Genomic DNA, 14243 nt, shown 5'->3' on the forward strand with positions numbered 1-14243 from the left:
GGATCCACTAGGCATGGTGAAGCTGTAAGAGGGACACCCTGGATCTGGGGATTGTGGTCCCAACTGGGAGAGACCAGGCACTGAACTTGTATAAATGAATTCATCAGGTGAGACAGGCTCCTCAGCTCCCTCAGCCCACTGCAGTCCAGCCTGAGACCCAAGCCTGTTTAGGTTCCTCCAAAAATATGCCACCAGCCTAAGTCATGGAGGTCTGATAGGAGTGAAATAGGCATTTCTTCCTTCCTTTCTCTAATTTCTTTCTTTTCGTATATACTTTTTTCTTGTGCACTATAGGTGATGTACAATTTTGGCGTTTGAATTTTATAGCAATTGCTCCCCTCCTGTATATACCTGCACTGTTTTGTCTCTTCGGATTCTGTTCCCACCCAAGTTGCTCTAGAGTGTGCAGTGGGGTGCTCTGAGCTGTCCAGTGGGCCCTCATTGATTATTTTATAAAATTTAGCAGTTTTGTGTTAATCCTAATGTCCTAACTTCTCCTTCTCTCATCTTAGAAATCCCTTTTTTGGGAAACCTAGTTTCTTTTCTACGAGTCTTTTTGTGTGTGTGTGTGTGTGACATACATCAATTTCTTTGTACGAGGTTTTCAATTTCACCTGTAGGTGATAACACATGATATTTGTGTTTCTCTGACTGCCTGGATTTTGTGTGGTTAGCTCTCTGTTCTGACATTTTTTCAGAGATGTCATTTTTTCCTGTATTCTGGCTAATTCATATTCCATTGAGTGTATGTTCAGTTCAGTTCAGTAGCTCAGTCGTGTCCAACTCTTTGTGATCCCATGGACTGCAGCACGCCAGGCCTCCCTGTCCATCACCAACTCCCAGAGTTTACTCAAACTCATGTCCATTGAGTCGGTGATGCCATCCAGCCGTCTCATTCTCTGTTATCCCCTTCTCCTCCCACCCTCAGCATCAGGGTCTTTTCAAATGAGTCAGCTCTTTGCATCAGATGGCCAAAGTATTGGAGTTTCAGTTTCAACATCAGTCCTTCCAATAAATATTCAGGACTGATCTCCTTTAGGATGGACTTGTTGGATCTTCTGACAGTCCAAGGGACTCCCAGGAGTCTTCTCCAACACCACAGGTCAAAAGCACCAATTCTTTGGCACTCAGCTTTGCTTACAGTCCAACTCTCACATCCATACATGACCACTGGAAAAACCATAGCCTTGACTAGATGGACAAGCAAAGTAATGTCTCTGCTTTTCTAATATGCTGTCTAGGTTGGTCATAACTTTTCTTCCAAAAAGCAAGCGTCTTTTAATTTCATGGCTGCAGTCACCATCTGCAGTGATTTTGGAGCCCAGAAAAATAAAGTCAGTCACTGTTTCCACTGTTTCTCCATCTGTTTACCATGAAGTGATGGGACCGGATGCCATGATCTTAGTTTTCTGAATGTTGAGCTTTAAGCCAACTTTTTCACTCTCCTCTTTCACTTTCATCAAGAGGCTTTTTAGTTCTTCACTTTCTGCCATAACAGTGGTGTCATCTGCATATATGAAGTTATTGATATTTCTCCCAGCAATCTTGATTCCAGCTTGTGCTTCTTCCAGCCCAGAGTTTCTCATGATGAACTCTGCATTTAAGTTAAATAAGCAGGGTGACAATATACAGCCTTGAGGTACTCTTTTCCCAATTTGGAACCAGTCTGCTGTTCCATGTCCAGTTCTTTTTTTTTTTTTTTTTTTTTTAATCTTAAAATGCAATATTTTCATTCAGCCAATGAAATAAATTAGACACTATGTAAGAAAAGATGCTCAAATTTTCCCTCATTATCTTTTAAGTTCTCTGAGGATAAGCAACATGTTTTATTTACCTTATTATCACCATTGCCTAGGACAATGCCAAACTAGTATAGATACAGAGATATTTCATATGTATTCACTGAATAAATGAATTCTGTTTAACTTGGTCTCAGATAATTTGCAAATGTTTGACAGTAAAACACCAAATGCCATGTTAACACAGCATTATTCTTTTTGGCATACAAAGCACACTAGTTGGTACGTTACATTTTAGGTTATGTTGATGGTGACATATAGTAAAGCTTTAATATATATTAATTTACCCAGGAACCCTTATAAATATTTAAAGTTCTTTTTCACAAGCACATCATACCACAAAGTCATATCATAAACTATATTTTTTGACAATTAAAAAATAAAATGCATTAAAGATATCATTAATCATGATGGGGTACTGAGATAACTCTGACTTTATAAACATTCTAATTACAATCAAATGTAGACCTTTACCAAGAAGTTGATAAATCTAGGGAGGAACTCTTTGGAGGGAAGATTTGGTTTTGATATAATTAATGGCCAGATTAGCATACCTGAAGTCCATTCTTCTTAAAAACCTCATTAAGAGTCCATAAATGCAAGTAGAAGATTATAAAGTATTCTTACATGTAAAGACACCTTTAAAAAATGTAAAGTATTCAGTTTGCCTTAATATATATTTCTTCAACTGAAAACTGTTGAAGTTTCCAAATACTATTTTTTCATGTCTTCACAGACTGGATCTGATCTTGAAGCCAGTCTACACCTTCTTGCAATCCTTCTCCTTTTATGGCATCACTAGCACAAATATGCCATGGTTTATCTTTGATGTCCTCTAAACACAGCAACTGAGATACTTTTACAGATGTCAATGCATCTCTAAGATCCATTTTGTTTGCAAAGAATAAGATTGGTATTCGACGGTGCTTAATATCTGGATGATTCAGAAGAGTACGAAGTTCTTCTTTGGCCACAACCATTCTCAATTTATCACTACTATCAATGACAAAAATAATGGCTTGTCCTTCTTTATAATAGTGTTCCCAGAGATTTCTGTATCTTCCTTGACCTGACATGTCAAACACTGTAAAAGACAAACTAGACGATTTGAATTTCTGTATGCTGAATCCTATTGTTGGAACTATATCTTGAGACTGAGCATTTGAAGGTTTAAGTTTATTAATGATTGTTGTTTTGCCACTATTATCCAGCCCAAGGCACAAAACATGAACCTCCTTCTTTTGAGGCCAAGCAAGCCTGAAAGTCTGTCTAGCAATCCCATAATGTGAGGCAAGGATTCACAAATCAGCTGCTCTTTGCGGTTAGTCTTGTGGGCCCGGAGCTGCTGAAGAACAGGAATGAACGACTCGCTCGTCTCCGTCTCGGGATGGGAATATGGTGCGGGGGTTCTGGGTACCTTTCTTTCTAGGCCTCCACAGAAAGGATGCCTGGACCAGAGCAAAGCCGCCTCCAAGTTGGGTAAAGGGGTAGTAGTCTCTTCCTCAGCCCAAGTATCTGCCCCATGTCCAGTTCTAACTGTTGCTTCCTGACCTGCATACAGATTTCTCAAGAGGCAGGTCAGGTGGTCTGGTATTCCCATCTCTAAGAATTTTCCAGAGTTTGTGGTGATCCACACAGTCAAAGGCTTTGGCATAGTCAATAAAGCAGAAGTACATGTTATTTTAGAACTCTCTTGCTTTTTCCATGATCCAACGGATGTTGGCAATTTGATCTCTGGTTCCTCTGCCTTTTCTAAATCCTGCTTGAACATCTGGAAGTTCATGGTTCATGTACTGTTGAAGCCTGGCTTGGAGAATTTTGAGTATTATTTTATTAGCGTGTGAGATGAGTGCAATTGTGCAGTGGTTTGAGCATTCTTTGACATTGCCTTTCTTTGGGAGCACATTGTTTTTATCTGTTCATCTGTGGATGGATAACTGGGTTTTTTCCATGCCTTGGCTATATTGTAAACACTGCCCGGCAATAACCCTTGGGGGAGCATGTGTATTTTCTAAGGATTTTTTTCTCTGAATAAATGCCTGCTTAGGAGTGAAGTTGCCGGGTTTTGTGGAGGTTCTATTCTTTTTGGGAAGAACTTCCCTACTGCTCTCCATGGTAGTTTTTAGCAATTTACATTGCACCAAGAGCATAGTAAGATTCTGTTTATTGAACGCCTACTTCGGTGTTTCTTGTGGGTAGGCTTTTGGATGACTGGTGCCAGGGGTATCGCTTAGAAATCACTTTAATTACATTTCTCTAATCAATAACGATGCTGAGCATTTTTCAAGTGATTTGTTTTTAAGAACACGAGGTGAATTTAGGCCTTGAAATTGGCTTCTGGAGAATCGGCCCTACTTTGAATTCCTTTTCAGTTACCTTTCACAGGGAATTTTGTGAGAGGACGGGTCATTTACAGCCCCAGAGGCCTGGTGAATATTAAGTGCCCAGATGTCCCCGTGTTAAAGTTGTTGTTAGAAGAAATGGCCACTAGGTGGCAGCACTTCTTCATGCCTCACTGCGGTAACTCAGGCAACTAGAGCCTTAGAGCAAGTCCTGTTTCTGAGTGGTATGCTGCTGCTGCTGCTGCTGCTGCTGCTGCTGCTGAGTCGCTTCAGTCGTGTCCGACTCTGTGCGACCCCAGAGACGGCAGCCCACCAGGCTCCCCCGTCCCTGGGATTCTCCAGGCAAGAACACTGGAGTGGGTTGCCATTTCCTTCTCCAATGCATGAAAGTGAAAAGTGAAAGTGAAGTCACTCAGTCGTGTCCGACTCGTAGCGACCCCACGGACTGCAGGGTGGTATAGTTGAGTGGAAAGAACCTGAGCAAACACCCAAGGGCTTGTATCTCATTAGCTCTTCCTCCTTATTTTTTTAAATTTAAATTTTATTTTTTTTTACCACCAATCCCAAAGAAATCCTAAGCCCTGGATCAGTGCTATGTACAGGGCGCTGTTGTAGGTGTAGGTGTGTTTACTGAAGGAAGGAGAATGGCAGTGGGTACCCCAATACTAAGAGCCCCCGACATCAGGTGTTTTTTAAAGCTCACCCTGCCCGGCAGGTCTGCCAGCCTGCATCTGGGGATTGAGGTCCCACCTAGTGGGGACTGGGCAATATACTTCCAAAACAGAACTCATCTGCTGGAATATAGTTCTCAGCCATCTCAGCCTCAGCTCAGACCAGCATGGGACCAAGCCTGTTTAGGTTCCAGAAATGGGCCACCAGCCTAAGTCACCAAGGCCTGTTGGGAATAGAGTGGTCATTACCTCTTTTCTTTCTTTTTTTCATATAATTTTAATTTCTCTAGTGCAGTCCATGGGGTCGCGAAGAGTCGGACACGACTGAGCGACTTCACTTTCACTTTTCACTTTCATGCATTGGAGAAGGAAATGGCAACCCACTCCAGTGTTCTTGCCTGGAGAATCCCAGGGACGGGGAAGCTTGGTGGCTGCTGTCTCTGGGGTCGCACAGAGTCGGACACGACTGAAGCGACTTAGCAGCAGCAGCAGCAGTGCAGTATATGCAGTTTTGTGTTTGAGTTCTGTAGTGATTGATTCACTCATACATACACCTGTACCATTTTGATTCTTCAGATTCTATTCCCCCGTAGGTTTTTTCCCACTACAGTCTGTGCAGTGGAATTAACTGTGGCATCCAGAGGGTCTTCGTTGATTATCTGTTTTATGGAAGTAGTAGTTTGTGTTAATCCTAACCTCCTAATTTCTCCTTTCCCCAGCCCTACATTCTCTTTTTGGTAACTAAGTTTCTGTGCCAAGTCTTTGAGTCTAATTTTGTTTGGTACATGGCTCATTTTTATGAGTGTTTTTATTCCACATATAGGTGACAACACACGATGTCTGCTTTCCCAGTCTGACTACCTGGATTTAGTGTGGTTGTCTCCCTGTCCACCGACGGCACTGCGAGTGACATCATTTTCTTCTGGTGTTTGCTGAGTTGTAGTCCACCAAGTATATGCAGCACGTGTTTTTATCTGTTCATCCGTGGATGGATATTTTTATTTTGTCCACGCCTTGGATATTGTAAGCACTGCCCCACCATCCGCTACAGTAGTGTTGTATTTTTAAAGGAATTTTATCTCCAAATATACGCCCACCCAAGAGTGGGATCTGAGGGAAGTGGAATGCGGTGGTGGTTTCTAATTTCCTCTTCAGAAGGACTGTCCCCACGCTTCCCCACAGTGGCTGTTAGCAAATAGCATTGCCACCAGAAAAGAGCGGTAGGGGCTCTTTTCTGCATGCACGCTGGTGTTTGCTGTGCTTGACTTTCAATTGCCTGGTGCCAGGGGATACCTCTCAAAGTTTGCTTTCATTGTTGTTCAATTGCTTAGTGGTGTCTGACTCTTTGCAATCCCGTGGCCTGCAGCACGCCAGGCTTCCCTGTCCTTCACTATCTCCCAGAGTTTGCTCACACTCATATCTATTGAGTTGATGATGCCATCCAACCATCTCATCCTCTGTTGCTGTCTTCTCCCGCCCTCAAACTTTCCCAGAATCTGTGTCTTTCCAATGAGTCGGCTCTTTGCATCAGCTGGCCAAAGTATTGAAGATTCAACTTCATCATCAGTCCTTCCATTGGATATTCAGGGTTGATTTCCTGTAGGATTGACTAGTTTGATCTCCTTGCAGTCCAAGGGACTCTCAAGAGTCTTCTCCAGCACCACATTTTGAAAGCATCAATTCTTCGGTGCTCAGCTTTCCTTATGGTCCAACTCTCACATGTGTACATGACTATTGGAAAAACCAAAGCTTTGACTAGACAGTCCTTTGTAGGCAAAGTGATGTCTCTGCTTTTTAGTACACTGTCCACATTTGTCATAGATTTTCTTCCAAGGATCAGGTGTCTTTTAATTTCATGGCTGCAGTCACTGTCCACAGTGATTTTGGAGCTCAAGAAAATAAAGTCTCTCACTGTTTCCATTGTTTCCCCATCTATTTGCCATGAAGTGATGGGACCAGATGCCATCATGATCTTAGTTTTTTGAATGTTGAGTTTTAAGCCAGCTTTTTCACTCTCCTCTTTCACCTTTATCAACAGGCTCTTTAGTTCCTCTTTGCTTTCTGCCACTGGACTGGTATCATCTGCATATCTGAGGTTATTGATATTTCTCCTGGCAATCTTGATTCCAGCTTGTGATTCATCTAGCCCAGCATTTGGCATGATGTACTCTGAAAGTGAAAAGTGAAAGTTGCTCAGTCATGTCTGATTCTTTGTGACCCCATGGACTATACAGTCCATGGAACTCTCCAGATCAGAATACTGGAGTGGGTAGCCTTTCCCTTCTCCAGGGGGATCTTCCCAACCTAGGGATCGAACCCAGGTCTCCTACATTGCAGGCAGATTCTTCATCAGCTGAGCTACAAAGGAAGCCCAAGAATATTGGAGAGGGTAGCCTATCCCTTCTCCAGGGGATCTTCCTGACCCAGGAATTGAACCAGGGTCTCCTGCATTGCAGGCGGACTCTTTATCAACTGAGCTATCAGGGAAGCCCCTGATATATGATGTACTCTGCATATAAATGAAATAAGCAGGGTGAAAATATGTAGCCTTGACATACTCCTTTCTCAATTTTGAACCACTCCATTGTTTCATGTCCAGTTCTAACTGTTGCTTCTTGACCTGCATACAGGTTTCTCAGGAGGCAGGTAAGGTGGCCTGGTATTCCCATCTCTTTAAGAATTTCCCACAGTTTGTTGTTATCCACACAGTTAAAGGCTTAGCGTGATCAGTGAAGCAGAAGTAGATGTTTTTCTGCTTTCGTTAGTATTTCCATAATCATTAATGATGCTGAATGATGTGATACTTTTAAGAATGTGAGAACAATTTAGCTCTTGAAATTGGCTTCTGGAGAGTCGGCCCCATTTTGAATTTGTTTTTGATTACCTACCAAAAGGAAGTTTTTGAGAGAATGCATCATTTATAGCTTCGAATTCCTTGTGTAGTAAGTGCCCAGAAGCACTGGTTCTAAAGTTGTTATTAGGAGGAACGGCCACAAGGCGGCAGCACTTACTCATGATATACTCTGGTAACTCGGCCAAAGAAAAAGAAAGTGAAGTCGCTCAGTCGTGTCTGACTCTTTGCGACCCCATTGACTGTAGCCTACCAGGCTCCTCCTCCATGGGATTTTCCAGGCAAGAATAGTGGAGTGGGATGCCATTTCCAAGCAGAGCTTTAAAGTGATGTTTCTAGGAGGTAAATTAGAGTGGAAATAACTGAACAAACACCCGTAGGTTTTCATCTCATTATCTCTTCCCCCTTATCCTTTACCCTCAACCCTAAAGAAATCCCCTGCCCTTCCAGAGTGCTATGCTGAGGGTGCTGGTGTACATAAGTGAACTGACCTAAAGAAGGAGGCTGGCAGGGGGAAACAACATCAGTAGCCAAAGAGACCAGGTGATTTTGCAAAGCCCTATCTGCCCAGCAGGTCCATCATCCTCCGGATACCCTAGGCTTGGCTGAGTGGTGAGAGGACCAGCCTGGATCTGGGGATTGTGGGCCTAACCAGAAAGGACCAGACTCTAAACTTGGGAATAGGAACTCGGCAGCTGGCATATACGCCTCAGCCCCTTCAACCCTGGCAGAGGCCAGCCTGGGGCTCAGAAACCTGTTTAGGTATCAGAAATGTGCCAGTAGCCTAAAGCATGGAGGTTTGTCATGAACAGAGTAGGCATTTCTTTCTTCCTTTCTCTATTTCTTTCTTTTTTCAAACAATTTTAATTTTTCTAGTGATATATAGTTGATACACAATTTCGTGTTCTCTGAGCTCTATAGCAACTTGATCCACTTGTATGTGTATCTGTACCATTTTTTCTGATGCTACTCCCGTGTAAGTGATTACAGAGAGTGCAGTAGACTGCCCTGTGCTATCCAGCACGTCCTCACTTGATTGATTTTGTGTTAATCCTAACCTCCTAATTTCTTCTTATCCCAGAATTCCCTCTTTTGTAACTAAGTTTCTTTTCTGTTGGTAAGGTACCTCAGTTTTTTTGTATGAGGTTTTCCACGTATAGGTGATATGTTTTTCTCTGTCTGACTGCCCGGGTTTTGTATGGCCAGCTCCCTGTTCGGACATAAGGCTGCAAATGACATCATTTTCTTCTGTTTTCTGGCTAAGTCATCTTCCATTGAGTGTATATAGCATATCTTTTTATCTTTTCTTCTGTGGATAGATACTTAAGTTTTTCTGATGTCTTGGCTATCGTAAATATTGTCCCCATGAGCCTTGGGGAGTACATGTGTTTTTGAAGGATTTTTTTTTCTCTGAATATATGCCCGCTCAGGGTTGGAGTTGCCAGGACATGTTTTGGTTCTATTTTTTTTTTTTTTTAAAGAACTTCCCTACTGCTCTCCAGAGTGGTTTTTAGCAATTTACATTGCACCAAGAGCATAGTAAGATTCTGTTTACTGAACGCCTGCTTTGGTGTTTCTTGTGGGTAGACTTTTGGATGACTGGTGCCAGGGGTACCGCTTAGAAATCTCTTTAATTAACATTTTTCTAATGAATAACGATGCTGAGCATTCATTGATCTTTAAGAACGTGAGGTGAATTTAGGCTTTGCAGTTGGCTTCTGGAGAATCGGCCCTATTTTGAATTCCTTTTCCATTACCTACCACAGAGAATCTCATGATAAAATGGGTCTTTTACAGTCCCAGAGGCCTTGTGACTACGAAGTGCAGAGATGCACAGGTTTAAAGGCGTTAGGAAAATGGCCACTAGGCGGCAGCACCTCTCATGCCCTACTGTGGAAACTCGGTAACGGGAGCCTTAGAGAAATTCCTGTTTCTGGGGGTAAAATTTGAGTGGAGAGAACTGAATAGACACCCAGGGCTCGTATCTCAGCTCTTCCCAATTATTTCTCACCCCAACCCAGAGGGATCCCAAGCGGTACAAAGATGTGCTTTGAGGGTGCTGGTGTTCACAGGTGAGTCGGCCTAAGGACGCAGGCTGGCAGTGGGCACGCCAACACCGGCGGGTGAGGAGACTAGGTGACTGCAAAGCCCTGTCTGCCCAGCGGGCCCACCATCCTTTGGATGCCCGAGGCTTGGGTAAACTGTAAGAGGGCCAACCTGGATCTGGGAATGGCGATCACAGCTAAGGGGACCAGGCTCTAAAACTCTATAAAGGAGTTCATCGGCTGGAATATTACCCTTGGGTACCTCAGTAACCCGATAAACTTCGGGGGCCTCCTCCATACGGTTATAAACTACCCTTGGGACCAAGCCTGTTTAAGCTCCAGAAACGGGCCGCCAGCCTAAGTCGCCGAGGCCTGATGAGAATAGTCATTTCATTCTTTCTCTATTTCTTTCTTCATATAATTTTAATTTCTCTAGCGCAGTGGAAGTGATACTCAGCTTTGTGTTTCGGTTCTGCGGCAATTGGATTTCCTCATCCGTACACCCTTACATTTGGTTTGATTTCTGCGGCCTCACAGGTTATCACCCACTGTGTAGCAGTTATCTGCGCTCTTAAGAGGGTTCTTGTCTTACCTGTTCTATGAAAGAAGCAGTCTTGTGTTAGTCCTAATCTCTGATTTTCTTCTCCTCGCCGCCCACCCCAAATTGCTGTTTCGCTAAGTAAGGTACTATTCTAAGTCTGTGAGGCATTTTGCTGGGCACATTACTTCGTGTGTATGATTTTTTCCCTTTCCACCTGTAGGTGATAACACATGATATTTGTCTTTCCCTATCTGAATACCTGGATTTAGTGTGATCATCTCTTTGTCCATCCATGGTGCTGAAAATAACATCATTTCTTCTGGTTTCCGGCTAAGTCATAGTCTGCTGAGAATATGTAGCTTATCTTTTCTTATCTGTTCGTCTATGGAGGGCTCTTTGGGTTTTCCCATGCCTTGGATGTTGTGAACACTTCCCTACTGAGTTTTGTGGTGTACATGTGTTTCCAACAGGTGTTTATTCTCTGAATATACGCACACCCAAGTGTGAGATAGAAGGTTGTTGTGCTGCTTCTATTTCTCTTTTTCAAAGGAACTTCCCTATCGTTCTCCAGGTGGCTGTGAGCAAATTATATTGCCACCAAGAGCATAGTATTGTTCTCTTTTATTCATGCCCTCTTTGGTATTTATTGTGGGTTTACTTCTGGATGACTGCTGCCAGGGGTGCCTTTTAGACGGCACTTTGATTAGCATTTCTCTAATCATTAATGATACTGAGTGATGTGATTTTTTTTAATAATGTGAAAATAATACAGTCCTTGAAACTGCTTTCAGTGATTTTTGTTCAGTCACTAAGTCTTATCTCACTCTTTGCAACCCCATGAACTGCAGCACACCAGGCTTCCCTGTCCTTCACTATCTCCCAGAGTTTGCTCAAATTTATAGCCATTGAGTTGGGGATGCTATCTAACCATGTCATCCTCTGCTGTCCTCTTCTCCTTTGCCTTCAGTCTTTCCCAGCATCAGGGTCCTTCCCAAGCAATCAGCTCTTTGCATCAGGTGGCCAAAATATTGGAGCTTTAGCATCTGTCCTTCCAAATAAATTCAGGGTTGATTTCCTTTAGGATTGACTGGTTTGATCTTCTTGTAGTTCAAGGCATTCTGAAGAGTCTTCTCCGGCACCACAATTCAAAAGCATCAGTTCTTCAGTGCTCAGCCTTCTTTGTGCTCCAGCTCTTGCATCTGTACGTGACTACTGGAAAAACCGTGGCTTTGACTGTATGGACCTTTGCAGGCAAAGTGATGTCTCTTCTTTTTAATACACTGTCTAAGTTTGTCACAGCTTTCCTTCCAAGGAGCAAGCATGTTTTAATTTCATGGCTGTAGTAACCACCCACAGTGGTTTCAGAGCTCAAGAAAATACAATCTGTCACAGTTTCCAATTTTCCCCCTTCTATTGCCATGAGTGATGATGGGACCAGATGCCATGATGTTAGTTTTTTGATGTGAAGTTTCAAGCCAGCTTTTTCACTCTCATCACATTCACACTCATCAAGAGGCTCTTTAGTTCCTCTTCTCTTTCTGCCATTAGAGTGGTACCTTCTGCATATCTAAGGTTATTGATATTTCTCCCCCCAGTCTTGATTCCAGCTTGTGATCATCCAGCCTGGCATTTTGCATCATGTACCCTGCACATAAGCTAAAGAAGCAGGGTGACAATACAAACAGCCTTGATTTGCTGCTTTCCCAATTTTGAACCAGTCATTTGTTCCATGTAAGGTTCTAGCTGCTGCTTCTTGCTCTACAGGAGGCAGGTAAGGTGGTCTGGTATTCCCATCTCTTTAAGAATTTTCCAGTTTGTTGTGCTCCACACAGTCAAAGGCTTTAGCATAGTCAGTGAAGCAGAAATAGATGCATTTTTGGAATTCCCTTGCTTTCTCTGTGATCCAGTGAATGTTGGCAATTTGATCTCTGGTTCCTGTAACTTGTCCAAATGCAGCTTGTACATTGGGAAGTTCCTGATTCGTACACTGCTTGAAGGATTTTGAGCATATGAGTGCAATTGTGTGGTAGTTGGAACATTCTTTGGCATTGCTCTTCTTTGGGATTAGAATGAAAAAACTGACTTTTTCCAGTCCTGTGGCTACTGCTGAGTTTTCCAAATTTGCTGACATATTGAATGCAGTGCTTTAACAGCATCATCTTTTAGGATTTAAATAGCTTAGCTGGAATTCCATCACTTCTCCTAGCTTTGCTTGTAGTAATGCTTCCTAAGGCCCACCTGACTTTGGACATCAGGATGTCCGGCTCTAGGTGAGTGACCACACTATCATGGTTATCCAGGTCGTGAAGACCTTTTTGTACAGTTCTTCTATCTATTCTTGCCATCTCTTCTTAATCTCGTCTGCTTCTTTTGTGCGTTAGTTGCTCAGTCGTGTCCGACTCTTTGCAATCCCATGGACTGTAGCTTGCCAGGCTTCTCTGTCCATGGAATTCTCCGGGCAAGAATTCTGGAGTGGGATGCCATTCCCTTCTCCAGAGTAACTTCCCAACCCAGGGATCGAACCCTGGTCTCCTGCATCGCAGGCAGATTCTTTACCATTTGAGCTACAGGGAAGTCCCTGCTTCTCTGCTTCTTTTAGGTCCTTACATTTCTGTCCTTTCTGGTCCCCATCCTTGCGTAAAATGTCCCCTGGATCTCTCCAATTTTCTTGAAGAGGTCTCTAGTCTTTCCCATTCTTTGGTTTTCCTCTATTTCTTTGCATTGTTCACTTAAGAAGGCCTTCTTATCTCTCTTTGCTACTCTCTGGAAACTGCATTCACTTGGGTGTATCTTTCCCTTTCTCCCTTGCTTTTCGCTTCTCTTTCCTCAGCTGTAGGCAAAGCCTCCTCAGACAGCTACTTAGCTTTCTTTCAATTCTTTTCCTTTGTGGTGGTTTTGGTCACTGCCTCATGCACAGTGTCACAAACTTCTGTCTGTCTGTAGTTCTTCAGGCACTCTGTCTACCAGATCCAATGCCTTGAGTCTATTTGCCACCTCCACTGTATAATCATGAGGATTTGATTTAGGTCAGCCTGAATGGCCTGGTGGTTTCCCCTACTTTCTTCAGTTTAAGCCTGAATTTTGCAATAAGAGCTGATGATCTGAGCCACAGGCAGCTTGAGACTCTATAGATCTTGTTTTTACTGACTGTATAGGTCTTCTCCATCTTTCGGTTACTGTATAAATCTTTTCCACCTTTGGCTGCAAAGAATATAATCAATCTGATTTTTGTACTGACCATCTGGTGATGCCCATGTGTAGGGTCATCTCTTGTGTTGTTGAAAGAGGGTGTTTGCTATGACCAGTGTGTTCTCTTGGCAAAACTCTGTTAGCCTTTGCCCTGCTTCATTTTGTACTCCCAGGCCAAGCTTGCCTGTTACTCCAGGTATCTCTTGACTTCCTACTTTTGCATTCCGATCCCCTATGATGAAAAGGACATCTTTTTTTGTGTGTTAGTTCTAGAAGATCTTGTAGGTCTTCATAGGCCCATTCAACTTCATCTTCTTCAGCATCAGTGGTTGGGGCTTGGATTACCATGATGTTGAATGGTTTGCATTGGAAATGAACTGAGATCATTCTGTTGTTTTTGAAATTGCACTCAAGTACTGCATTTCAGACTCTTGTTGACTATGAGGGCTACTACATTTCTTCTAAGGAATTCTTGCCTACAGCAGTAGATATAATGGTCATTTGAATTAAATTTGTCTGTTCCCATCCACTTCAATTCACTGATTCCTAAGATATTGATGTTCACTCTTGCCATCTGCTTGACCTCATCCAATTTACTTTGATTCATAGATGTAACATTCCAGGTTCCTATGCAATATTGTTCTTTTCAGCATCAGACTTTACTTTCACCACCAGCTGCTGTGTCGCTTCAGTCGTGTCCGACTCTGTGCGACCCCATAGACGGCAGCCCACCAGGCCTCCCGTTCCTGGGATTCTCCAGGCAAGAACACTGGAGTGGGTTGCCATTTCCTTCTCCAATGCATGA

The 14243-nt window shown here is 43.0% G+C and overlaps 1 pseudogene; it reads right to left on the minus strand.

Moving 5' to 3' along the window:
• Positions 1-1790: 1790 nt before the first annotated feature.
• LOC138986059 (ADP-ribosylation factor-like protein 6 pseudogene) lies at positions 1791-3081 on the minus strand (annotated as a pseudogene).
• Positions 3082-14243: the final 11162 nt, after the last annotated feature.

This window comes from Bos mutus, chromosome 28, assembly GCF_027580195.1.
Source record: "Bos mutus isolate GX-2022 chromosome 28, NWIPB_WYAK_1.1, whole genome shotgun sequence".
NCBI lineage: Eukaryota > Metazoa > Chordata > Mammalia > Artiodactyla > Bovidae > Bos > Bos mutus.